Source organism: Leopardus geoffroyi, chromosome C2, assembly GCF_018350155.1.
Source record: "Leopardus geoffroyi isolate Oge1 chromosome C2, O.geoffroyi_Oge1_pat1.0, whole genome shotgun sequence".
Classification (NCBI taxonomy): domain Eukaryota; kingdom Metazoa; phylum Chordata; class Mammalia; order Carnivora; family Felidae; genus Leopardus; species Leopardus geoffroyi.
In genome coordinates, this window is record NC_059333.1 from 98,819,755 (window position 1) to 98,845,684 (window position 25,930).

A 25,930-nucleotide genomic window follows, 5' to 3' on the forward strand; every position below is an offset into this window, starting at 1 on the left:
CAACTGGATATTCCTATTTGAAACATTTGACAAATATATAGCTATAATTTTCTGGGCTCTATGTGGTGGGACATTTTCTCTGACCAATTCAGATGCATCTGCTCCATTATTACTAACATCTTTTATAACCTTATAGACAATTCAGAGAGTCAGCAAGTGGAAGGAGAATATTTCTCCCTTCCAATGACATTGTCCTAATATTGTTGTGCTTGTAACACGGTTTCCAAGTCGTGCCGCTTCTGCATCTTAGTCCAACTTTAGACTATGGGCGTTTTCTTCCTTTTTACTTTGTTTTATTCAAGTCACCGTTTCCTCGGAAGAAAGGAAAATCAATTTTGAGATTTATGACAATGCTGCATATACCCAGGCATTACAATAAACGCCCTTCCTATGCTGTGCTTGTTTTCTTGTTACCTGTCGATGCTCTACTTCATTGCTTCTATATCTTATTTTCAATAGCATGCTCTTAGGCAAATTTTCCCTATTATCTTCCTGGAGAAGTCCATCTGTTTTTGTCTTCTCCTGTCACAGGAAACAAATGGACAAATTTTTGAAGAACCTTATTGAGCCTAAACCTTTTTTATTGTCATTGGCCATTTTTATATAAAAATTTTTATAAAACCATGTCTTTGATTTCTTGATTGAACTTACAAGTGGCCACATGTGCTTTCCCATAAATAGAGAACCTGGATCTATAATTACTTTTTTGAAATAGGTGGAAGACTTGAAAATACAGGAGAGTTTCTTGTTTTTCTTTTCTTTTCTTTTCTTTTCTTTTCTTTTCTTTTTTTTCTTTTTTTTCTTTTTCCAGTATGTTTTCCTTTTGGTAATGGTGAAACCATCTTGATCAGTGCTTGTCAAACTTGAATATATATACCAATCCCCCAGGGATCTTGTTATAAGGTATATTCTGATTTGGAAGTTCTTAGGAAGGTCTGGGGCCTGAAAATTCTGGCTTCTAACAAGCTCTCAGGTAATGTCCGTGGCGCTAATTTTTAGGCCACACATTGTGTAACAAGGGCCTATAACATTTCTACAGTGCAGGTGAAGAAGCTGAAGTCTAGAATGCTGAATGGATACACCAAATGCCTTTTGAAAGAAAAGGTTTATTATTTTTTTTTTTTAGTGGGGGAGGAGCAGAGAGAAAGGACAGAGCGAATCCCAAGCAGGCTCCATGCTGTCAGCACAGAGCCTGATGCGGAGCTCAATCTCATGAACTGTGTGAGGTCTTGACCAGAGTCAAAATCAAGAGTCAGATGCTTAACCAACTAACCCACCCAGGTGCCTCTGAATGCTTTCTTCCAGTTTATTACTAAATCTACCTAGAACTTAAGTGTTCCGAAGCAAGAAAAGACATGCGTTTTTCTGTGCAGGTTGGATGAAGGGATGGATGGATGCCAACTTTCTCATGTTTGGAACCAGTTACGTTTATTCTTCATTGTATAAGTGGTTTAAGATTTGTTCCTCTTCATGAATGTTCCTATGTTTATTCATTGTTAAAATTGACGCAGAAGAAAGTTAAAATATCATATTTTTGAAGCTCAAAGTTGTCATTTTCCTTTAATCTGAGAGACAGAGGTTGGTGAAAAATAAGCAAATTTACATTCCAGTAATCACAGACTGTTTCATAGCAAAGGCAGGGATATTTTAACACCAGGAATTTATTGTTATGTTTTAATATGTGTTTTTTTTAAATACGAGCTTTCCGATAGTAAAATAAGTTCAATAAAACAGATGGGATAAGACATTGATGGTGCAGCTATTAATTTTCTTTGATGATTCATTTTGCTGGCAGGGAAAAAAAAAAACCCAGTAAATCTAAAGGCATGAATGTTGTTCTTGGTGTCACTTAAAGCAAACTCTGTCATTTTGAAAATAAATTTCTGGACCAAAGAGAAACTGCTGTTGATACAGTCTTCCATCTCTAATAATTTCTGCTGTGGCTAGGCAACTATCGCCTTAAGCCCATGCCATTCAGTGTGTATGCCCTTTAGAATGTGCTGGTTGGCCAATGAGATGGCTGTTTCCAGATGAAGTGGGAATTCCCATTCTGACTATGCTACATGGATATTTTAGAATTTTACACCCAGGAGAGCTTGAGTAGTTGGCCTATGCCCATTCACCAGTCACTGACACATAATCTTTGTTTTAAAAGGGAAAGTGACTAAGAGATTGAAATTTCCAAGGCAAATAATTTGTCATAGTGAATAAAAAAGTCCTGCATCTGAGTCATGTGGAATCATGGGCAATGATGGATGAAAAAGAGAATTTTCAAGACATACAGATAAATACTATGAATGAGGTTCCGGTCAAAGTTGAGCTGGTAGCCTGGCAGCGATGTTAAAGCAGGTAGGGACAGGGAACCAGAGAAAAGAGAAACTTCAAAAGAGGGCCCATTTGGCCTCCAATAGAACATGATGAACCACCCTTATTTGGCAATTGTATTTGAATAGTTTTCCTAAGACAGATTGGGAATCTTAATTCGAGGATCAAAGAGATCAGAAAATGATCATAGATTGTATAAACAGTTGTGTGTAGGGGTGCAGTTTATCATGGAGAAATCTAATTTCAGTGGATCCTTAGGAATGCTCATGCCTACAAAAAAATGAAGGCCCAATGCCTTACAGTAAAATGCATTAGCTCCTGGGGGTCGGGGGGAAGAAATTCTAGGGAAATCGTGCAAGTGTGAATTAAGGAAATGTGGAGAGGATAAGTTACTATTATTACCAAGGTTTATGAATATGACATTTTACATGTTGTCCTTGTAAATTTGTTGCTTTCAAGAAGCAGAGCTTTTATTTACACAACATTAATATAGAAAAAATAAAATAGAAAGTAAAACATAGTTTTGAGCAGATATGGTCTTTTCTGTCTATAATTAATCAGCCTGATTCAGTTGAAAAATTTAACAGAAGGAAATATAGTTCTTGTTACTTATTTGTTTGTATTTTATTTTATTTTTATTATTATTTTTATTTCATTTTTGGGAGAGAAACAGAACATGAGTTGGGGAGAGGCAGAGAGAGAAGGAGACCCGGAATCTGAAGCAGGCTCCAGGCTCTGAGCTGTCAGCACAGAGCCTGACGCGGGGCTCAAACCCACGAACCATGAGATCATGACCTGAGCCCAAGTTGGACACTTAACTGACCTAGCCACCCAAGCTGCCCGTAGTTCTTTCTCATTTCTAACTCTTTTCTGGACCATTTGCTCGGTGTTTCTTTTTGCCCATCTAAGCCCAGCATAGTCCAGTTTGTAATTCTTTTGTTCAATAAATATTTCTTGAAAGCTAATGACTAACCTAACATGGTCTTAAACTCTGGTGGGCAGGAAAAGTGACATTCTGATAAGTAAAATATGCTGCTTCACTCCTGTAGCAGCTTATAGTTTATTTACGGAGAACACCATCTGTAAAGAACAATATGTGGCCGAAAGTGTATGATTGCCCTATTGGTGCTACAGGAAGGAAATGTAGTGGGATTTCGCAGCAGCGCTGGGACTCTGCGGGATGGTTCCATGAGTTAGTGAAAAGTTCTGCAAGTGTTTGGGAACGAATTCCAATGTGTGTTCCTTCTTTCTCTGTTGTTCACTGATTATGTTTCTCTTCTAAATTACCAAACTTTTTTATTTCTGTTTCTTAACAGAAAGGGAAAGGGGCACCAAGGCCGTCCTTATTCCTGAGGTTTGAGTCATGAGGGAGTTGATTGCATCCTAAATCCTCAGTGGAAATGGCACCTAGGAAGGCTGCCATCTTCGCAGAATGAAGTAGAATTAACCACACAACGTTTTTGTATTTCAGTTTTCTCATCCACAAAGTGAAGATGTCATTTATAATTGGATGTGCATGGTGCGCACACGTGCACACACACACACACACACACACACACACAAACATCTAGTTTAACTCCATAATAAAATGCATGTTATGGGACTCATTTCAGTTATTCTCAGTGGATCCTGTTGTCCTTTCTGTTGATGTATTCATTTCTTCAGTCAACAACTAACTTTTGAGTACCTGCTCTACTGGTTATGGGTATATAGGTGACTAAGTCAGGCATGACTCTGCCAGCCTGAACTTCAGCTTTTAGTTAGGAAAGACTTGATAAGAATAATTGCTGTAGAGGAAGAAAAACAGAATTCTAGGTTAGAGAGAGAGGGGTGGGCATAGAGTTGGAAGGTTGTTTTAAATAGTTTTTTAAAATAAGTGTCACTGAAGCTGTATAGTCTTAACTAGAAGATGCTGTCTATATTTTCATAGGGAGCTCTTTCAACTAGGTGGGCACAGAGCCTTAAACTTTAAAGTACCTAACAATCATCTGTTGAGCTGGTTAAAATAGCAGATTCCTGAGCATCTTCCTAGGTAAACTTGAGATCTCTGGGAATGAAGCCTAAGACTCTTCATTTAAAAACAAAACAAAAACAGGGCAGTTCCAGATTCTTATACATGTGGTTCATAGACCATAGATTGAAAAAACACTTGCTTGAAATTGCAGTAGTTTGGTTATTGCTGGTGATTTTTTCTTTCTACACATCAGTGGCCTTCTGAGTCATTGAGGCAGATTACAGCAGAGCTGATTAGAACTCATGTATAAATGTTGCCAATTTGTATAATTCATGAAATATAATAGACTTTTAAATATCATTTTCCTTTGCTTTTTAGTTTAGGGTTCCCTTTACCTGCCTTTACCTACTCTGAGTGCCAGAATCTAACATTTTTAGGTTTTAATGCATTCAATCCTGATATCCACCGATGGCAATATGTCAAAGATTTGGAGAACACACTAAACAAAAGAATTATTTGAGCATGACTGAACCTGCAGTCACATGATCTGCGTTTTATCAAAGGCAAGTGCATATACCTTAAAAAAGTTAAATAAAACATCCTAGAAATGGCACCTAGTGAGGTTCTATTCCACTTAAATGTGGCATACGCTAGTCATGGTTAAGAGATGAGTGATAATACTAATATATAAATTGTTTTTAATTTCACCCCTACCCTTTTTCTCTAGCATTCCTGTATGATTTCCTCCATAGAATCTGAATTTCTTTTTTAAAAAAATTTTTTTTAACGTTTATTTATTTTTGAGACAGAGAGAGACAGAGCATGAATGGGGGAGGGTCAGAGAGAGAGGGAGACACAGAATCTGAAACAGGCTCCAGGCTCTGAGCTGTCAGCACAGAGCCCGGCGCGGGGCTCGAACTCTCGGACCGCGAGGTCATGACCTGAGCCGAAGTCGGACGCTTAACCGACTGAGCCACCCAGGCGCCCCCCCTTTTTTTTTTTTTAATTTTTTTTTTTTTTTTTTTTTTTAGAATCTGAGTTTCTAAGGGAAGTTATTTCCACTCAGGGCGAGAATATATACCTTTGTCTAAATGGATAGAGAGAGGTCTTTTACTGGGAACTGTGCTACCACTAATACACAATCCCAATAATTGAGACATAAAGTAGGTTTGTTTTTTTTACCTGAAAGGTTTCTATCTTTCCCCAAATGTCAGGTGTTTTTTTTTCTTTCCAAATCATTGTATCTGTGTGGGGTCACTTCTTCCTCCCTCTAAGCCAACTATTTCTCATCTCTCAATAGGGACCTAGTCATTTACAGATTCCAAGGAAATTTATAATGGTTTGTTTGTAAAGTATATGGGAGCAGGAGTGAGATTAACGTACTTATAAGTATGACACAACAGAAGCAAAGTTGTAATAATGCCTGAGGAAACCCAGCCTGAGAGGGAATCATAGTTCTTAAAAATAAGAGCATATGCATTTTAAAACCTTATAGAATTTTTGAATGGATAGAATAATAGAAAAACTTGTGTTAGAGAAATCTGTTTATTTTAACATGGTATATAAATTCTGAAAAATAAACTAAGGGAAGAGAAAAAATTTAAACAGTTTGGCTTATATATTACTTCAGAGTAGGATCGGATATTAAAAGAATAGTAGACTAAGAAAAACTGCCCATCTGGCCTCAGAAATTCCTCTGTACACTGATATAACTATGGTAATATAAAATAGATTTATTCTTTATGAAAATGTCAGTGTACATTATTATATTCTTTAAGTTCAGTTGGGTTTTGAAATCTAGGCTTTCTGTAGACTTAGATGATTATGGTTGTGATGTGGAATGTTTGCCTACGAATACAACACAGTTGTTGGTGAACATTGTTTCATTGCAGTAGATTTTATAGTGAATCACTGGCAAATCAAATCACATCATGCCTGATGGAGCCAGATGATTTTCAAGGTACTCAAGAGGAGACCATTTCCCCTCCAATTATCAGGGGTTTTCCTCTCGTTGAGCACAGAAAGAAACAGACAAACTTCCAGAAAGTGATATATTAAGATCTTTGAGGTATGTAGTTACATTTGCACAGAGCAATGAAAAGACAATGTCTCCTGGATTACCCAATATTTAATGGACACAAATATTTCTAAGGGGTTAGGAAATAAGTAACATTTATATGGGAAAAAAAAAACTGATCTTGCATTATATACTGCATTTGAGCTAGAGTTTTTTTTTTTTTTTTTTCCCCACCTAAATTTATGAGAAGCAGTGATTCACGGAACTTAATTTTTCTTTTTCTTGGAAGTAACCGAGAAATGAATGGTTTTTCATGATTACTTCATCTCTGTTCATCCCACCAAGGCATTAAGTACTAGTCAGGTTAGAGTCATTAATCAGAAATATAAGTGTATTCTTGGAAAAATGAACTAGCTATCAATCCTCGTATTTTACTGCACATTAATACATTTAGTGTTTGTACTCAATGCTTTCCCATGCGACAGAATAAAATACTGTAATTACTAACAGCTTCCAGGAAACACATGAAATAGTACTGGATAAAAATGGAGATTATTAGTTTAAAAGATTATCTGCCTGTATAGGATCGATATGGGTGCTATCTTTCTGTTCTCATACATGACAATGGATGGGACTTACACTGTTCACGATGACAAAAGTGAAAATGATGCCTTTAGAAAAACACCTATGTTTGGTCAGGTACAACACCAAATGCTATGTTTCAAATGTGAATTCTATTGAATGGAAAAAATATGACCAAAGGAAAAAGTCTATTTTGATAATTTCTGTAAGACAATTCTTTATTTTAGAGGCAGTGAGAATTGAACATCTTTATCTGAACATTTTTTCATGACAAATATGGTTTTTCACTGCTCTATGAATTCTCTGTAGATTAGAACATCACACTAAATTCTTTTGTATAGCAGAATATCTCTGATTTGTCATTTGCTGCCCCCCATCCCCCGGAATTTATTTATTTATTTTTTCTATTTTAAGGTTAAAACAGCATGCTCTCAAAAGTCCTTTACTGCCCCCAAATGCTATAAAATCTTTGAATATCCACTGACAGTGTTTGCTAACTGTGTGTGTATTTTGTGGTTAGAATGGAGAATGGTGGTTTTTAGAAATATTACTAAGGAGAATTTCTAAATCACTATTTTAAAAATGCATATATTCTCCATATAACTTTATTGAAAGATGCATAAAAGCAAACATTAACAGAAACTGTAGTCTTTCAAAGAAAGATATTTCTTAAATAGAAAGTATTTCTTGCAGATCTTTACATAATATGTTTATTATAAGTCATTATAAAAATCATTTATATGATCTTGAGTTATTAAAAAGTCTGATTTTAAATTTTGGTAACATACATAGTGGTGTGGCTATTCAGACTGAAAGTGTTCCCAACAAATCATTTGCTTTAGCAGTAGTTCTGACAGGAATTCGTGTCCTGATATTTTTAGTATGTGGCCAAGACTCTGAGAGGTTAAGGACTGTCCATCGTAACTTAATAAATGAAGGTGAGGAAATGGGGAGTCTTGGTTGCTGGATGTGATGTCCATTCTATTACCTGGACTTTCTCTCAGATTGAGTAATTTATTCCCACTAAGAAACAAGAGTAGATAGCATGTATAAATGTTGAGAATAGAGAGCAAGGGGTCTGATAATGACATTCCCAATCCAGATATTTCAGTTACATATTGATAGGAGCCTAATTTGATCAGTGTTGGTTTTTTTTTAAACTTCTGCTTTTATTTATTTACTTTTTTTTACATAAAAGTGTTTTAAAACATTGCATAATAAAATCCACTAAACTTTTTCTATGTAGTTCATTCAGGACAATACTTACGTATTTTGCTAGAGGTGCATAACAAAATACCACAGAATGGAGGGCTTAACAGAAATTTATTTTCTCACAGTTCTGGAGGCTGGAAGTCCAAGATCAGGGTGTCAGGTTGGTTTTTCCTGGGTGGTTCTGACTGGAGAGGAAGTTACTCCTTCCTGATTGAAACAGAATGCAGCTGCAAATAAGAACGTCTTCTGCAGCTGAATAGCGTCAGGAGATGTGGTCCTGGCCAACAAGCCAGCCCTGGAGACTATATACACAGCTGTCACATAGCGATAACTTAGAAAGGTACAAAGACTTTTTAAAACTGAGGTAGAATAGACATACACCAAACTCTCCCTGTTTAAATCATATAGTTTAATATGTTTTGACTTCTATATGCACCCATGAAAACGTCACCTCAATAAGGATGGTAGACATACTGATCACCGAAAGTTTTCTCATGCTTCTTTGTAATTCCTTCCTCTTTTTCCCTCCTTGACTAGGTAACCACTGATCTCCTTTCTGTCATTAAAGTGTAGTTTGCATTTCTGGAAGATCACATCCATTGAATAAGAGACTTTTTTTGCCTTTTTGAACATCATAATTGTTTGAGACTCATCTGTGTTGTAGTATGTATTGCTCACTTTTTATTACTGAGTGCCATTCCACTGTATGGGTATACCAGTGTATTCAGTCACCTGTTTGTGGACATTTGGGTTGTTTCCAGTTGCAGATTTCTTTTTCTTTTTTCTTTTTTTTTTTTTTTTTACTTTTTTACCAATAAAGCTTCTATGGACATTCATGTATATGTCTTTATATAGACATCTGATTTAATTTCTCTTGAGTAAAGAAATACCTGGGAAAGGATGGGTCATGAAATAGTTATATATTTAACTTTTTTTTTTTTGTTTTTTTTTTAGAGAGAGAGAGAGAGTGCATGCAAGTGGGGAAGAGAAGCAGAGGGAGAGGCGGGGAAAGAGAGAAAGAAAGAGAGAGGAAATTAATCTGAAGCAGTCTCTATGCTCAGCACAGAGCCTGACACGGAGCTCAATCCCATGACCTAGGATTGTGACCTGAGTCGAAACCAAGAGTTGGTTAATTGTCTGAGCCACCTGGGCACCCGTATGTTTAACTTATAAGAAACTGCTAAATTATTTTCCAAAGCAGTTATGTCCAGTTATATTCCCATGAGTAGTTTCAATTGTTCCATATACTTGCCAGGGTTTTAATGTTAGTGATTCTAACATTATATGCGTGTGTGTATGTACATATATATATGTACATACACACACATATAAATGTATATTTATATTTATGTATATTTATATATCATTACCTACTGATTATGTATAATAAGTAGGTGATGACATCTCATTAGGGTTCTAATTTTCATTTCTCTAATCACCAATGATTTTTAAGCATCTTTTCATGTGCTTATTGGTCATCAGTATATATTCTTTGGTGAAGTGTGCAAATTTTTTTATCTTCTAAAAAAATGGGTTGTCTTGTTTTAGGATTGATGTCTTAAAAGTTTTTTATATACTCTGAAGTTCTTTGTATGCTCAAGGATTCAGTCATTTTTTAAAAGATATATGCTTTTAAGATTTTTGTTTCCTCTTCTTGGTTTGTCATTTCAGTCTCTTAAAAGTGGTGTAGTACTATTTATCAATTATTTTCTTTTATGGATTGTGCTTATAGTGTCCAACTCAAATTCACAAGAATTTTCTTTTTTCTTTTAGAAACTTTATTTATTTATTTTGTTAAAAAAATTTTTTAATGTTTATTCATTTTTGAGAGACACAGAGAGACAGAGTGTGAACGGGGGAAGGGCAGAGAGAGAGGGAGACACAGAATTTGAAGTAGAATCCAGGCTCTGAGCTGTCAGCACAGAGCCCGACGTGGGACTGGAACTCACGAACCCTGAGATCATGACCTGAGCCGAAGTTGGACACCCAACCGACTGAGCCACCCAGGTGCCCCTGTTTTATTTTTTATTTAAAACTATGGTCACCTTTGAGTTAATTTTTTTATCATATAAATATGGCTCAAAGTTAATTTTTTTTGCTTATGCATGTCAATTATTCCAGCACCTTTTGTTGAAAAAAATGTTCTTTTTCCACTGAAGTGCCTTTCTGTCAGAAATCAGCTGTCCATATCTGTATTTTGTTTCCTTGATTTTTTGGACGCCAGACACCTGATGAGAGAAAAACTTTTTAAAGGCCTGATATATAAGGAAAACCATCTTTGATTTCTAAGTCAACACGACTGTATAAATTTGTTCAAAGCAAAAGCCTGATTTATGGCCCACCACGGGGACATTGTATATCTGCTTTGTGAATGAATAGCCTAAAGGAAAACCGTCTTGTCCTTGAGATATGGATCAGAGTTCCTCCCTGAATTCCTCTGTGATAAAATTTGTGATTCCTGCCTATATGCTAATCTATAAACTTTGGAGTTTTACAAGATGTAGAAAGTATACAGCCCTATAAAAACTATTCATTCTCTAGAGTACTTGCATCCCTGTCAAGAGTATGTTTCCCCAGCAGCTGTCCTAACTGGGGCTCAAATAAAATTCTCCTTCTAGCTTTTAGAGATTCTAAAAGGTTTGCTCATTGTACATTGACACACCTATCTTGATGCCAATATAGCACTTCCTGATTTTATAATTATAATCTGTAGTCAATTTGGGAGGGACTGACTTTAATATTGAGTTTATTAGTGGAATTAATAGTATTAATTAGTAGTACTAGTATTAATATATTGGTGGAGATTGATATACCCCATAGCAGGTGTTATTTCTCTATTTACTTGCATTTTTATCTTCTCTCAGCAATACTTTGTAGTTTTCAGTATACAGTTCTTTAACATATTTTGTTCAATTTATCCCTAAGTATTTCATGCTTTTGGTGCTATTTTAAATGGTATTATTTTATTTTAACTTCAATATCAGTTGTTCATCATTATTATATAGAAATGCAGATAATTGTTGTATATTGATCCTATATCTGGAAGCAGGAAGCTCAATGAACCTTGCTCAACAAATATTGCTAACTTAGTTATTAGCTTAAGTATCTTTTTTTTTGGGGGGTGGCTTTTATCATTTTTCCACACACACATGATCATGTTGTCTGTGAATAAAGACATTTTTAATTCTTTATTATATAAGTAGGGTCTCTTATTTCTATTTTGTGACCTATTTCCCTGGCTGGCTCCCCTAGTATGCTGTTGATGAGAAGTGGTGATAGCAGATATATTTTTTAAATCTTTTTTTTTAATTTTTAAGTTATTTATTTTGAGAGAGAGCAAAAGAGAGAGGAAGAGTGTGAGTGGGGAAGAGAGAGAGAGAGAATCCTAAGCAGGCTTTACACTGTCCACGCAGAGTCTGATGCAGGGCTTGAACTCACGAACCATGAGACCATGACCTGAGCCGAAATCAAGAGCCAGATGTTTAACCGACTGAGCCACCCAGGTGCCCTGATAGCAGATAACTTTATCTTGTTCCCACTCTACTCATAGGGGGAAAGTTTTCTGTCTTTCACCATTAAATGTGTTGTTAGCAATAGGTTTATTATGGATGCCCTTTATTAGATTGAGGAAGTTTCATTCCATTCCTAGTTTTATGAGGGTTTTTAACAAAAATGGGTATTGGATTTTGTTGAGTGCTTTTTTAGTGATGCCTTAAGGATTTACAATGTGCATCTTTAACTTAACACAGTCTCCCTCATGATGTAGGATTTCACATCTAGTGTGAGAACTGTATTTAGTTTCCTAGGGGTGTTGTAATAGAATACCACAAACTGTGTGATTTAAAACAATAGAAGTTTCTTTTCTCACACTTCTGGAGGCCAGGAGTCCAAGCCAAGGTGTCAGTAGGGCCATGTTCACCATAATGGTCTGGTCAGAAACCTTCCCTGATTCTTCTTAGCTTTTTTCTGCTGGTGACTGGCAATCCTTGGTGTTGCTTACTGCATCATTACAGTTTCTGCCTGTGTTGTCACATGGCATTTTTCCTGTGTGGCTGTCTCTGTGTCTCCTCTCTTCTCACAAGCACAGCAGTCCTACTGGGTTAAGGGCCTATGCTACTCCAGTATAACCTCATTTTATATTGACTGATTAAATCTGTAATAGACTTATTTCCAAATAAGGTCATATTCTGAGGTTCCAGGAAGGACATGAAATTTTGGGAGCACGATCCAAGCCATTACAAGAACCTTGCAATTCTCTACTTCTTTTGGGGCACCTGGGTGGCTCAGTCAGTTAAGCGTCCACTCTTGACTTTGGTTCAGGTCATGATCTCACGTTTGTGAATTCGAGCCCCATGTTGGACTCTGTGCTGAGGTCATGGAGCCTGCTTGGGATTCTGTTTTCCTCTTTCTGCCCGCCCCCCCCGACTTGCTCTCATTCTCGCTCCCAAAATAAATAAAAATAAACTTTAAAAAACCTTAGTTTTTATATCCTATAAAACTTTGTGCTATTGTTTTCATACATTTACTTTCATATATGTTATCTAACAGTCCTTTGTTGTCATGTTTATGGAAACAATTGTCTTTGTTTCCAAACATAGTAATTTAAATTGATACAGAGTTTATGCTTTAGTTTTCTAGGAGTGCTATAACATTTTATCACAAATGTTGCTTAAAACAATAGAAGTGTATTCTGTCATAGTTCTGAAAGTCAGAAACTAATAAACTTTCGGGAAACAGTGTTGTTTCCTTTTGTAGACTCTTCAGAGAACCTGTTTCACACTTGTAGCTTCAAGTGACTGCTGACATACGTTGGCATTCCTTGGCCTGTGGTGGCATAAGTCCAGTCTCTGCCTGCATTTAAAAAAAAAAATTTTTTTTAATGTTTATTTATTTTTGAGACAGAGACAGAGCATGAATGGGGGAGGTTCAGAGAGAGGGAGACACAGAATCTGAAACAGGCTGCAGGCTCCGAGCTGTCAGCACAGAGCCCGACGCGGGGCTCAAACTCACGGACCATGAGATCATGACCTGAGCCGAAGTCGGCCGCCCAACCGACTGAGCCACCCAGGCGCCCCTCTGCCTGCATTTTTAGATGGCCTTCTGTGTGTCTGAGTGTCTCAAATCTCTTTCTCCTCTCTCATGTAAAGACCCTAGTCATTAGATTTAGGGCCCACTGTAGATCCAGAATAATCTTATCTTGAGATCCTTAACTGATTACATCTGCAAAGACTCTACTTCCAGATAAAGTCACATTCACAGGTACTAGGGGTTGGTTCTTAAAAAAAGTGTTGGGGGGGCACTATTGACCCACCTTCGTTTACATACCATAAAATTCACCCTTCAAAAGTGTACAATACAATGATTTTTGGAATAGTCACAAAGTTGTGCAAACATTATCTAATTGAGAACCTTAAAAAGAGACCCAGTATCCATTAGCAGTCCTTTTTTATTCCTCCAAATCCTGACTCCTGGCAAGCACTATTTACTGTCTCTATGGATTTGCCTTTTCTGGATATGTCATACATTATGATCATATGATATGTGGCTTTCTGTATTTGTCCTCTTTATTTAGCATAATATTCTTTTTTTTTTTTTTTAATTTTTTTTTTCTCAACGTTTTTATTTATTTTTGGGACAGAGAGAGACAGAGCATGAACGGGGGAGGGGCAGAGAGAGAGGGAGACACAGAATCGGAAACAGGCTCCAGGCTCTGAGCCACCAGCCCAGAGCCCGATGCGGGGCTCGAGCCCACGGACCTCGAGATCGTGACCTGGCTGAAGTCGGACGCTTAACCGACTGCGCCACCCAGGCGCCCCATAGCATAATATTCTTAAGATTCATCCATGTTGTAGTATGAATCAGTTTTTTATTTTTTTATGGCTGAAAACAGTCCATTGTATGGAAATACATTTTTATTCATCAGTTGATAGAAATCTGGCTTTCCTCATTTTAGTTATTATAGACGCATCTATATGCAAGTTTTGTTGATATATTCTTTCAGTTCTCTTGGGTATCAGTGGTCTTTTAAAGAGCTTTAAATAGTAAGAAAAACCTCTCATTTTTATATTTTATATTTTAATAAGGAAAAGAAGCCCATCCATTTACCCACGTCATTACTTACCGTTTCCCTTTTTTATAATTCCTTTGTGTAGATCCATATTTTCCTCTTATACTACTTCCCCTCTGTTGGAAGGTCTTTCTTTGACATTTCTTGTAGTGTATATCTGCTCATGATTAATTCTTTCATACTTTGTTAGTCTGAATGTCTTTATTTTGCCCTTTGCTGAAAGATATTTTTGTCAGTTATGTAATTCTAAGTTGAACATTTTTTCCCCCTTAGGTATTAGGCTCCACCATCTTTGTTTGCATTTTTTTATGACAAGAAATATGTAGTCATTCTTATCTTTGTTCTTCTGTATATACATGTCGTATTTTTATGACTGTTTTTAGAGTATTCTCTTTATCACTGGTTTTGAACAACTTCAGTGTGATATGCCTTATTGTAGTTTTCTGCCTATTTCTTATGCTAGACGACAATTGAGCTTCTGGCATCTGTGGGTTTATAATTTTTTTTTCAAATTTGGAAAAATGTTAGTGCTTATTTCTATATGTATATATTTTTTTGTATCTGCCTCTTTTGGCTACTCCCAATTACACATTTTTTTATAAGGCTTGAAGTTGTCCCACAGGCCAATGGTGAATTTTTTCTTTTTTAATTTTATTATTATTATTATTATTATTATTATTATTATTATTAACATTTATTTATTTTTGACACAGAGAGAGACAGAGCATGAGTGGGGGAGGGTCAGAGAGAGGGAGACACCGAATCTGAAACAGGCTCCAGGCTCTGAGCTGTCAGCACAGAGCCCGACGCGGGGCCCGAACCCACGGACCGTGAGATCATGACCTGAGCCGAAGTCAGCCGCTTAACCGACTGAGCCACCCAGGCGCCCCTTTCTTTCTTTTTTTAATTGAATTATAGTTGACACACAATGTTACATTAGTTTCAGGTGTACAGCATAGTGATTTGACCAGTCTGTACATTATGTTGCCCACATGACAGCTGTAGCTACCATCTGTTACCATACAATGCTATTACAACACTATGGACTCTATTCCCTATGCTGTGCCTTTTATCCCTGTGACTTATTCATTCCTTAACTGGAAACCTGTATCTCCCACTTCCCTTCACCCATTTTGCTCATTCCCCACCCCCTTTCCTTCTTTCTTTTATCATTCATTTTTCTCTGTTTCATTTTGGATAGTTTCTGTTGCTGTGTCCTCAAGTTCACTAATACTTTCTTCTCCCATCTAATCTCTTCTTAATTCTATCCTGGCCATTGTATTTTTCATCTCAGACATTGTAGCTTTCATATAATGAAGTTCAATTTGTGTCTGTTCTATATCTTCCATGTCTTTGCTTACCTGTTTGAACCTATAGAATACAATGACTATTCTCATGCCCTTGTCTGCTAATTCTAACATCTGGATCAGTCCTGAATGGTTTCCGTTGATTACTTTTTCTCTCCATAATGAGTTGCATTACTGCTTCTTTGCGTGGCTGATAATCTCTGATTGAATGCCAGACTTTTTGCATTTTTTACATGGCTTACTACTGTTATCATAGTTTTATAAATTTTCTTGAGATTTGTTCTGGGACGTAGTTAAAGTGATTTGGAAACAGTTTGATCCTCTTGGATTTTACTTCTAAGACTTCTTAGGGGGGATAAAAATAGTATTTACCATAGGGATAATTATTCTCCAGTAATTAGGCAAGACCTTTTTGAAAACTCTACAGTAATTAATGAATTATGAGATTTTCCATTCTGACTGCTTAGATCAGGCACTGTTCCTGGCCCTTTGTGACCTCTGGGTACTGTGAACTCTAATCTTTAGAGGTGGTTCTTTTCCTGGCCTTGGGTAGTTTTTTCACAAACTTTCATCAGTCCATACTCTGTGGCATACTCTAGTGGGCGCTATGCTGCAGATCTCTGTTTTTTTGTTTTTCTACCTTCTCTCCTCTCTAGTGTTCTGGATGCACATTCTAGCCATCTTGCATCCCTTCATACTCTCAGCTTTGTCTCTTCAGCTCAGGGCATCTGTGGTGTTTTCCTTTTCTTGGAAGCCTGTTTTAGTCAGTAAGCTGGGGGCAATTGCAAGGCCCACTTTATTTGTTTTCTGTCTTTCAGAGATTACTGTTCTTCAGTGTAGTGCTTTGAAAATTGTTTCACATATTTAATTAGATTTTATTTATTTGTTTTGCTTCAGGTGGAAGGGTAAATACCATTCCTGTTGCTATAGTTTCGCTGGAGGCAAAAGTCAAAGGCTTGAGCTTAAAAAAATTAACTTTATCATTAAATGCATCCATGTTATATTTTTACTTTTATTGTATTTCACTGTATGGAAATGCTATAATTTATTTATTTATTCATTTATTTTTCAAATGAAGTATATGTGGGTTGTTTCTGGTTTTTGACTATTACAAATAATGATGCTATGAACATTTCTTGTGTGTGTGTGTGTGTGTGTGTGTGTGTGTGTGACTGGCAACACATGCATACAATTTGGGATATTTAATTTGGATTAGAATCTTTGGTCCCTAGGATTTATATTTGTTAAATAAGAATCAATATTACCAAAAAATTCTATATAGTGGTTTCGAGAATTCACCTTCCTCATTCTCTACTCACTTTTCCATTGTATCACAATGCTGATTTCAGCTGTTCCAACACTTGAGTATTTTGAGAGTTTTAAATTTTAATCATTTTAGTATATATATAATGGTCCATAGCTGTGATTTTAATTTGCATATCCTTGATGGACATCACATTTTTATATTATTGGCCATTTGAATATCTTCTTTTGTGAAATGCCTGTTCATCTTTTACTCATTTTATTGGATTTTTTGCCTAATTGGCTTATACATTTTTTCTAATATATATATATATATATATATATATATATATATATATATATATATATATTATATACAAGCACTTTGCTATTTATATGTGTTGTTAATATTTTCTGCCACTCTGTGTTTTGCATTTTCTCTTCATGGTGTTTTTAGATAAACAGAAATTTGGACAGTGTTAACCATTGCCAATGTTTTCTTTCCTTAAAAAATTTTTTTAATGTTTATTTATTTTTGAAAGAGAGAGAAAAACAGAGGAAGCAGAGAGAGAGGGAGACACAGAATCTGAGTACAGAGCCCAACGGGGAACTTGAACCCACAAAATGTGAGATCTTGACCTGAGCCGAAGTTGGACGTTTAATTGGCTGAGTCACCCAGGTGCCTCATTTAATGTTTAACCTTTATTTTTGAGAGACAGAGGCAGAGCATGAGCAGGGGAGGGGGAGAGAGGGAGAGAGAGAGAAAGGGAGAGGAGAGAATGAGAGAATGCGAATGAATCCGAAGCAGCCTCCAGGCTCCGAGCTGTTAGCACAGAGCCTGATGTGGAGCTTGAACCTGTGAATGGCGAGCCATGACCTAAGCTAAAGCTGGACATTCAACCAACTGAGCCACCCAGGCACCCTGATGTTTATATATTACATTTAGAATGACAGTCCATCTGGAATTAACTTTTTGGCATGTCTGAAAGAAGGATCAATTTTATTTATTCTTTTACGTGTGGATATACAATTGTCCAAATACCATATTTTGAAAAGGAAATTTTTTGCCATTGCTTTTTCAATTAGAAATATTACCTTTGTCATCAAGAACCTGTACATGTGTGAGTGTATTTTGGGGCCCTCTTTTTTGTTTTATTGCTTTTTATTGCTATTTATTTATTTATTTATTTATTTATTATTTATTGCTATTTATTGCTATTGCTTTATCTTTGGAACAATATCATACATATTACTTTTATAATAAGTCTTGATATCCTCTGTTTCTTAAGGTTAGTGACTTAAAACTGAATCATTATTTTTTTTTCAACGTTTTTTTTTTTTTTATTTATTTTTGGGACAGAGAGAGACAGAGCATGAACGGGGGAGGGACAGAGAGAGAGGGAGACACAGAATCGGAAACAGGCTCCAGGCTCTGAGCCATCAGCCCAGAGCCTGACGCGGGGCTTGAACTCACGGACCACGAGATCGTGACCTGGCTGAAGTCGGACGCTCAACCGACTGCGCCACCCAGGCGCCCCCTGAATCATTATTTTTTCATAAAAGCATCTATTGGTTGTATAAAACTTGTTAAAACCATAACATTTATGCATATACTGAAACATTTTTGTTACTTCTTGAAATATTTTTCTAAACCTGTAGGTTAATCTTTGTTTCCTTTCTCATCAAGACTATATCAATGAAATATCTGAACATTAAAGATTGAAGAATCATCTATTTTTGTCCCACATTGCTCATGGCATATTATAAGTAATTAGTCTCCTTCTCAACCATTTTTAGCTTTAGCAATTGCCATTAGCATAATTTCTTATTAGAATATTCATAAGAAATATCTATTTATTCAAGTACCTTTTGTGGTTTAAAATCCATTATTTCAAAACTAAATGGGCTCTAAATTCTTAATCTTTGGTAGTAAGTTATATGTTAGGAATATAATGAAACCTTTTAGGTGACTTTGCCAGTTAGTATGGGATTAATAGTAATAGTGATTTCTATGCACCCCCCCCCCACCATAAAAGCAGGGCCATAAATGGATTCATAATACTTAGAATATTATGTGGAAATGGCTTAGAAACAAGGTTTAGTGACATTTTTCTCAGCCTCTGACATATTCAGCTGATTATGAGGAAAAGGAATGCCACGTATCTGAGAAATATAAACAGAGGTGATGCCATGTGATGATACGCTCTTAATACTCTTCCTGAGAAAGGAAGGGTCTTGGCTCACTGCTTCATGAAGACTTAACTTATAGAGACATAGAAGAAATTGAATAAAGTAAGTTCCAAAACAGAGCTGCTAAAAAACAAGAAAACCTGGAACTAAGTGCTAAGTGCTAAGTTGTGAATCAAGAATATTACCTATGAATGGAAAGGAGATTTTGAGTATGTCCCTTTAAAAACACAAAGTTGGAGCAGCTTCTGGAGCAGCAGTAAGACCTAGTCCCAGGCTATAAATTGCTCTGCAGTGATTTGTTTTTTATGTTTATTCATTTATGAGAGAGAGAAAGAGAGAGAGGGAGAGAGTGCATGCATAAGCAGGGGAGGGGCAGAGAGAGAAGGAGACACAGAATCCAAACCAGGCTCCAGACTCTAAGCTGTCAGCACAGAGCCTGACATGAGGCTTGAACCCATGAACCATGAGATCATGACCTGAGCCAAAGTCAGACGCTCAACCAACTGAGCACCCAGGCGCCCCAACTTTCTTATTCCTTCAAAGTTTGTGTATGTGTGTTCACTTTAACCTGTTTCTGCCTGCATGTGTTTGGCTAAAGCCTCACAGTGTGATCTACCTATGTCTCCAGATGGCTCTGGCTCCATCACTTTGGGAGAGCTCTGCCAGATTCCCAAATATTGTGGATTGTTGCTAGCCATTTTTCCAAGTCTTTCAACTATATTATTTACATCATACTCAACATTCCATACGTAAAAAGGAACTGGACAGGAATTCAACTTTATATATAGGAAGATCAATGAAATTGGACAAAACCACATTTTTGCCTACAAAGAGTTCTTGTTTTAAAAAGTTAAGGAGGGGGGCATCTGGGTGGCTCAGTTGGTTAAGCGGCTGACTTCAGCTCAGGTCATGATCTCGCGGTCTGTGAGTTCAAGCCCCGCGTCGGGCTCTGTGCTGACAGCTCAGAGCCTGGAGCCTGTTTCAGATTCTGTGTCTCCTTCTCTCTCTGACCCTCCCCCGTTCATGCTCTGTCTCTCTCTGTCTCAAAAATAAATAATTAAAAAAAAAAAAAAAAAGAGTTGAGGAAGATATGATCTCAGAAACATATTCACAGTCATTGAGTATCTTCTTAGAAAATATGACTGGGGTGCCTGGGTGGCGCAGTTGGTTAAGCGTCCGACTTCAGCCAGGTCACGATCTCGCGGTCTGTGAGTTCGAGCCCCGCGTCGGGCTCTGGGCTGATGGCTCAGAGCCTGGAACCTGTTTCCGATTCTGTGTCTCCCTCTCTCTCTGCCCCTCCCCCGTTCATGCTCTGTCTCTCTCTGTCCCAAAAATAAATAAACGTTGAGAAAAAAAAAAAAAGAAAAGAAAATATGACCATTTTAATCTTGCATACACCAGGATTTTAAATAAGACTATAATTATTTTTCTTCAAATTTAAAATGAAACACTTTATTTACATACTATAGAAGTAAAGATAATCACAAAATTAACATAAATTTTTACCCATGGGATGCCTAGGTGGCCCAGCCAGTTAAGCATCCAACTCTCATTTCTGCTCAGTCATGATCTCATGGTTCCTGAGTCCAAGTCCCGAGTTGGGCTTGTGCTGACATTATGGCACCTGCTTGGGATTCTCTCTCTCTCCGTCTCTCTCTCTGTCCATCCCCTGCTCATGACTCTCTCTCTCTCTCTCTCTCCCCCTCTCTTTTTCAAAATAAATAAATTTAATAAGTTTTAGTTATGTAATTTTTAAATAGCTAAGCAAATGTTCAATTTTTTGTTCCTTTATGAGTAAACAAATTTTATATTATTTTTAAAGGTGCTGATAACCATATTTACCTTAAGAAATCACATCAATGATTTTAAAGCTATTTCAGTCTTGGAAAAGAACTCATAAGGTAATATGAGTTCACAAAATCTTATTAAGGAATAGTCTATATATCAGTGGTTTCTAGATTTTTTTATATTATAAAGTAGTGTGATTTTAATTAAAAATTGATTTACACAATGTGTGATCACACTTAGAAAAATTTTGCCCCGGGATGTTAAAGGAAAATAAGAGGAGCATATAGGCATTGAAAGGGAAAAAGAGAATATCATTTACTCTGACTGTAATTTCATAAGAAAATACCAAAAATACAGGATGGAGTTAAATTCTCATCACATTCTTTAATCCAACGTGTATAATTTTCACAAAATTTTGAAATTACTATTTTTTTTTCTTATTTTAGCACAGATTGGTAAAAACTTATTTCTAGACCAGTGCTTGTTATGAAACAGCATCTAGGAATCCATGCCATAAGGAAAATCTTTGCATTGGTGACAGGCTATATACAAAGCTTTTCTACTTTTGGTAGAAGAAGTCCGTCAAGCCAGTGATGAGTTCAGAATGCTTGGGTTCTCTTAATCCAGTGAATTATGCCGTGTTTATTCACTATTGGTCCCGTGCTAGGTGGTAGAGATAAAGAGCAAGATCTGGATTCTGCTGACAAGGAATGTTACAGTTTAGTTGGGAGTTTGTAACAGATATCTGCCCGTATGTCCTTCCCAATACCACATCTGTGCTTCAGGCCCAGCTTCCATTTGCAGCCACTGAAGCCTGTCCTATTTGCAAGGCTGGCAGGAAAAGCCAAGTAATAAACATCCCCAACCTAATGTCCCCTCATCAAGAGCATTTAGTAGAGAAATAGTCAAGCTTCTTTACCAGTTGGTGGAGTAACTCTGAGGTGTGTATTTCATGCTCTTTCCTGGGTGCCCCCAAAAGTCCACTCCAGGTTTCTGCAGTTGTAACTTGCTTGATAGCATACCTTTTATTTCCTTTTCCCTTTCTCAGCACTGCTGTTCAGTATTGCTGTTTTCTGTAATCTTTTCCCTAAGAAACTACTTCTACTAGAATCTTGTCTCTAAAACTGGTTCTCGGAGAATCGCTTAAGATAGAGTTATTACAAATTATGTTATGAACTTGAAACAAAACAACAAACACAATAAAATTTTAAAGGGTGCTTTTTTTTTCCAGAAAAATTGCAAACAACAACAGAAACTGACAATAGGGGACCTGAGTTTGTGCCTCTGCATTGTCAATTAGCTGCCTATTTTTCCCCCCTCGAACCTTTTTTGTTTCCATATGTCCTTAATTCTTTCATTTTCTTTAAACTGGTGTTAAGAACACAAGATGAGATTTACCCTCCTAACAAATTTGTAAGTGGAAGATATAGTGATGTTAACAGCAGGCACAGTGTTGTACAGCAGATCTCTACAATTTATTCATCTTACATAACTGAAACTTTATATCCTTTGAACAGCAACAAACTCCCTGTTTCCCCCTCCCCTCAGCTCTTGGTAACCACCATCCTACTCTGTTTCTATGAACTTGACTATTTTGAATCCTCATATAAGTGGAATCATGCAGTATTTGTTCTTCTGTATTTGACTTACTTCACTTCGCATAATGTCCTTACAGATTCCCTTTAGCAGATTCATCCATGTTGTTGTGTATAGCAGGCTTTCCTTCTCTCTTAAGGGTGAATGATATTCCATTGTACATATATCTTACATTTTCCTTATCCAGTCATCTGTTGATGGACACTTGGGATGTTTCCATGCCTTGACTGTTGTGAATGAAGATGCAGTGAATAGGAGAATGCAGTTGTCTCTTTGAGATTCTGATTTCAGCTCCTTTGGATATAGACCCAGATTCTCTTTTTACAGAAGCTGCATCATTTTACGTTCCCATCAGTAGTGCACAAGTGTTCTAATTTCTCCATGTTTTCACTAACATTTTTTAACTGTTTTTTTTCTTCTTCAGTTGTACACAAGAATAGTAGAATCTTTCTGTTTGTCACTGTGTGTCTTTGTCCCTGTTTCTGGCACAGAGCTTCTAAAACCCTTGGAATTTCCCGGGGAGATCAATAAAGATGTCTTTTCTTATGTTAATTAGTGACTAGGAAAGCACCTAAGGGTGGGAGCTGGTTGCCAAGGGAACCAAATGAAAGGAAGTTGGAACTTTCACTCCCATTTCCTGATTTCAGGGAAGGGATGAGGGACTGGAGGTGGAACCAACCACCAAAGTTCATGATTTAATCATGCTTATGTAATGAAGCCTTTATGAAAACCCAAAAGGGCAGAGCTTCCAGATTAGTGAACCAGAGCACAGGTAACAACATTCTGGTCCCCAAACTGGATGAGGACAGAAGCTTCCTTGTTTTGGACCTCACCCTATGTGTCTCTTCATCTAGCTGTTGATTCATATCCTTTGGTATTCTTTGTAGTAAACTGGTGATCTGGTGAATAAACTGGTTTCCGGATTTCTGTGTGCCACTCTAGCAAATTAACCAAACCCAAGAAGGATTGGAGCCTCTAGTCTATAGCCAGTTGGACAGAAGCAGAAGTGATAACTTGGATTTGTAATTGGCTGTTAAAGTGGGGTTGGCGGGGGAGGAAGTCTTGTAGGTCAGAGCCCTCAACCTGAGGGATCTGATGTTATCTGTTTGTAGATAGTGTCAGAATTGAGTTGAATTGTAGCACAACCAGCTAATGTTAGACAGTTGCTTGGTGGTGTGGGACCTGCCCCCCCCCCCCCAACAAACGACCCCACAGGGAATTGGTGATCAAAATCTTATTTTCTTAAGAATTGCTAAGCATAAATAAGACAATTTGTGTAAGTATATTTTTATAAAGTAATTCACCAATATAAGCTATTAGTATTATTTTTATCATTTTAAATTTATTCCCCTATCATAGGTATTCATTTAAAAATATGGAATAAGGTGTGTTAAAGAAATATCAAATGGTATAAAAGTGTATAAATAATAACAGTCTCACTCCTTACTCTCCCATTCATAATTCCTCTTCCCAGGTGCTCAGCGGCAACCATTAAGAATTTCTGAATTTGGGGGGTGTCTGGGGGCTCAGTCAGTTTGTTAAGCATTAGACTTCTGCTCAGGTCATGATCTCATGGTTCCTGAATTCGAGTCCCACTTTGAGCTCTCTGTAGCTCACTGCTGTCAGCCCACAGCCTGCTTCTGATCCTGTCCCCCCTCTTTCTATGCCCCTCCCCCACATAGGTGCATGTTCTCTCTTTTTAAAAAATAAAAATGAAAACGTTAAAAAAAATTTAAAAAGATGAAGAATTTCTGAATTTGGTTCTTCTAGTGACTTATAATTGATTTAACGTTATACCTGTACCTATACTGATTAACTTTGATCATACCTATTGACTCATCATTAAGTATGAGAAATTTGGTACCTTCATATTATGTCTTGTATTCCTCCTCACTGCATGATTTTTGATAATTATATTTTTACTTTTAGGGTTTTGTGGTTGTTTACATGATCTTTCATAAATCTGTTTCTTGAATTATCAAATTTAGACAGTCTGTATTGACTTCTGTTCTAAAATATAAGGAAATTAGCATATTTCTTTTTCCACTTTTTCCGCTTCCCATTCTGGTTTTTGTTACATTATTGCTTTCACATGGTCAGAGTTGAAGACATTGCATTCTGTTCTGTAATGTAATTATCCTGTCCTTTGTCAATAGGTAGATTGTAAAAACAGAAAACTCCAATACATCATTTATAATGGTATGATTATATAAATATTATTCACTCTAATACGAACAATTAGGTGCACATGTAAGAAAATGAATTCCTGTGCTATTAGTTTTTTCTTCAAAATAATATTTTAAGTATTGTTCTAACAGGATCTGTTGACAAGAAAAAATAATTCCAAAGAAAGAAACTTTCTACATTTATTCAGTGTCATATTGCCGCAGACTCTTGTGTCTCATGTCATGCCCAGTCTTGAATTCTTGTTCTTTATTCTGAAGCATCTCTTTGAGCAATTTATCATTACAGGGAATTTTAGGATTATTTTGCATGCCTGAAAATGCCCTCTCATGTATACTTCATAATTTCCCTGGTATAGAATTCTAGTGACAAAATTGATTTTACTTATCATTTTGAATGTTGTTAGTGGGATATCTGGTAAGGTCAGTTAATTATTTAAAAAGTTTTGTACTTAAATTTTTTTTAACGTTTATTTATTGTTGAGAGACAGAGCATGAGCATGGGAGGGGTACAGAGAGGATGAGACAGAGAATCTGAAGCAGGCTCCAGGCTCCAAACACTCAGCACAGAGCCCCACACCAAGCTCGAATTCACAAACCTTGTGATCATGATCTGAGCCGTAGTTGGACCCTTAACCTACGGAGCCACTCAGGTGCCCCAAAAAGTTTTGTACTTTTAATTATGAAGTTTTACCAGAATATTTCCTGCCATATTTTTGCTTTTTGTATATATTTATTTATTCTTGGGAGAGCGCAAGTTGGGGAAGGGAGGGGTGGGGGGAGGCTCTGCACTGATAGGCTGACAGCAGTGAGCGGGTTTCTGGGCCTGGAACTCATGAAATTGTGAGATCCTGACCAGAGGCAAAGTGGGACACTCAACCAACTGAGCCACACAGGTGCCCCAATATCTCTGCTTTAAAAAACAAAACAAAACAAGAAAACAACCTGTATTTGAGAGAGAGAAAGAAAGAGGGAGAGAGAGACATTTGAGAATGAATATGTGAGCAGGGGAGGGGCAGTGAGAGGGACAGAGAAAATCCCAAGCGGGTTCTGTAAAGCACAGAGCAGAGCCTGCTGGGCTGGAACTGAGGAGCCAGCCAAAATCAAGAGTCCAGATGCTTAACTGACTGAGCCATCCAGGCGCCCCTTTGCTTTTGTTTTGTTTTTTTTCTCCTCATCTATTCTGTCTGGTACTAGGTGGTCTTAATCTGAAAGTGTCCTTTTTGGTTCTAAACATTTTTAAAAAGTGATTTAATTATCATTAATTGAATACTTTCCATTATAGCTTAAATTTTTGCTGTTTGCTGGTGTTGGAGATTGAAGATGAGGTAAAAAATGATGTGTAAGGGGGCGCCTGGGTGGCTCAGTTGGTTGAGCGTCCGGCCTTGGCGCAGGTCATGATCTCATGGTCTGTGAGTTCGAGCCCCACATCGGGCTCTGTGTTGATAGCTTGGAGCCTGGAGCCTG

At 37.0% G+C, this 25,930-nt stretch overlaps 1 long non-coding RNA gene across 1 annotated transcript; it reads right to left on the reverse strand.

Moving 5' to 3' along the window:
- Positions 1–21,048: 21,048 nt before the first annotated feature.
- LOC123576155 lies at positions 21,049–22,827 on the reverse strand. Its single transcript, XR_006701193.1, has 2 exons — positions 22,335–22,827; positions 21,049–21,826 (listed from the first exon to the last, which is right to left on the reverse strand). It is a non-coding gene; the product is annotated as an uncharacterized LOC123576155 (long non-coding RNA).
- Between the last annotated feature and the right edge of the window lie 3,103 nt (positions 22,828–25,930).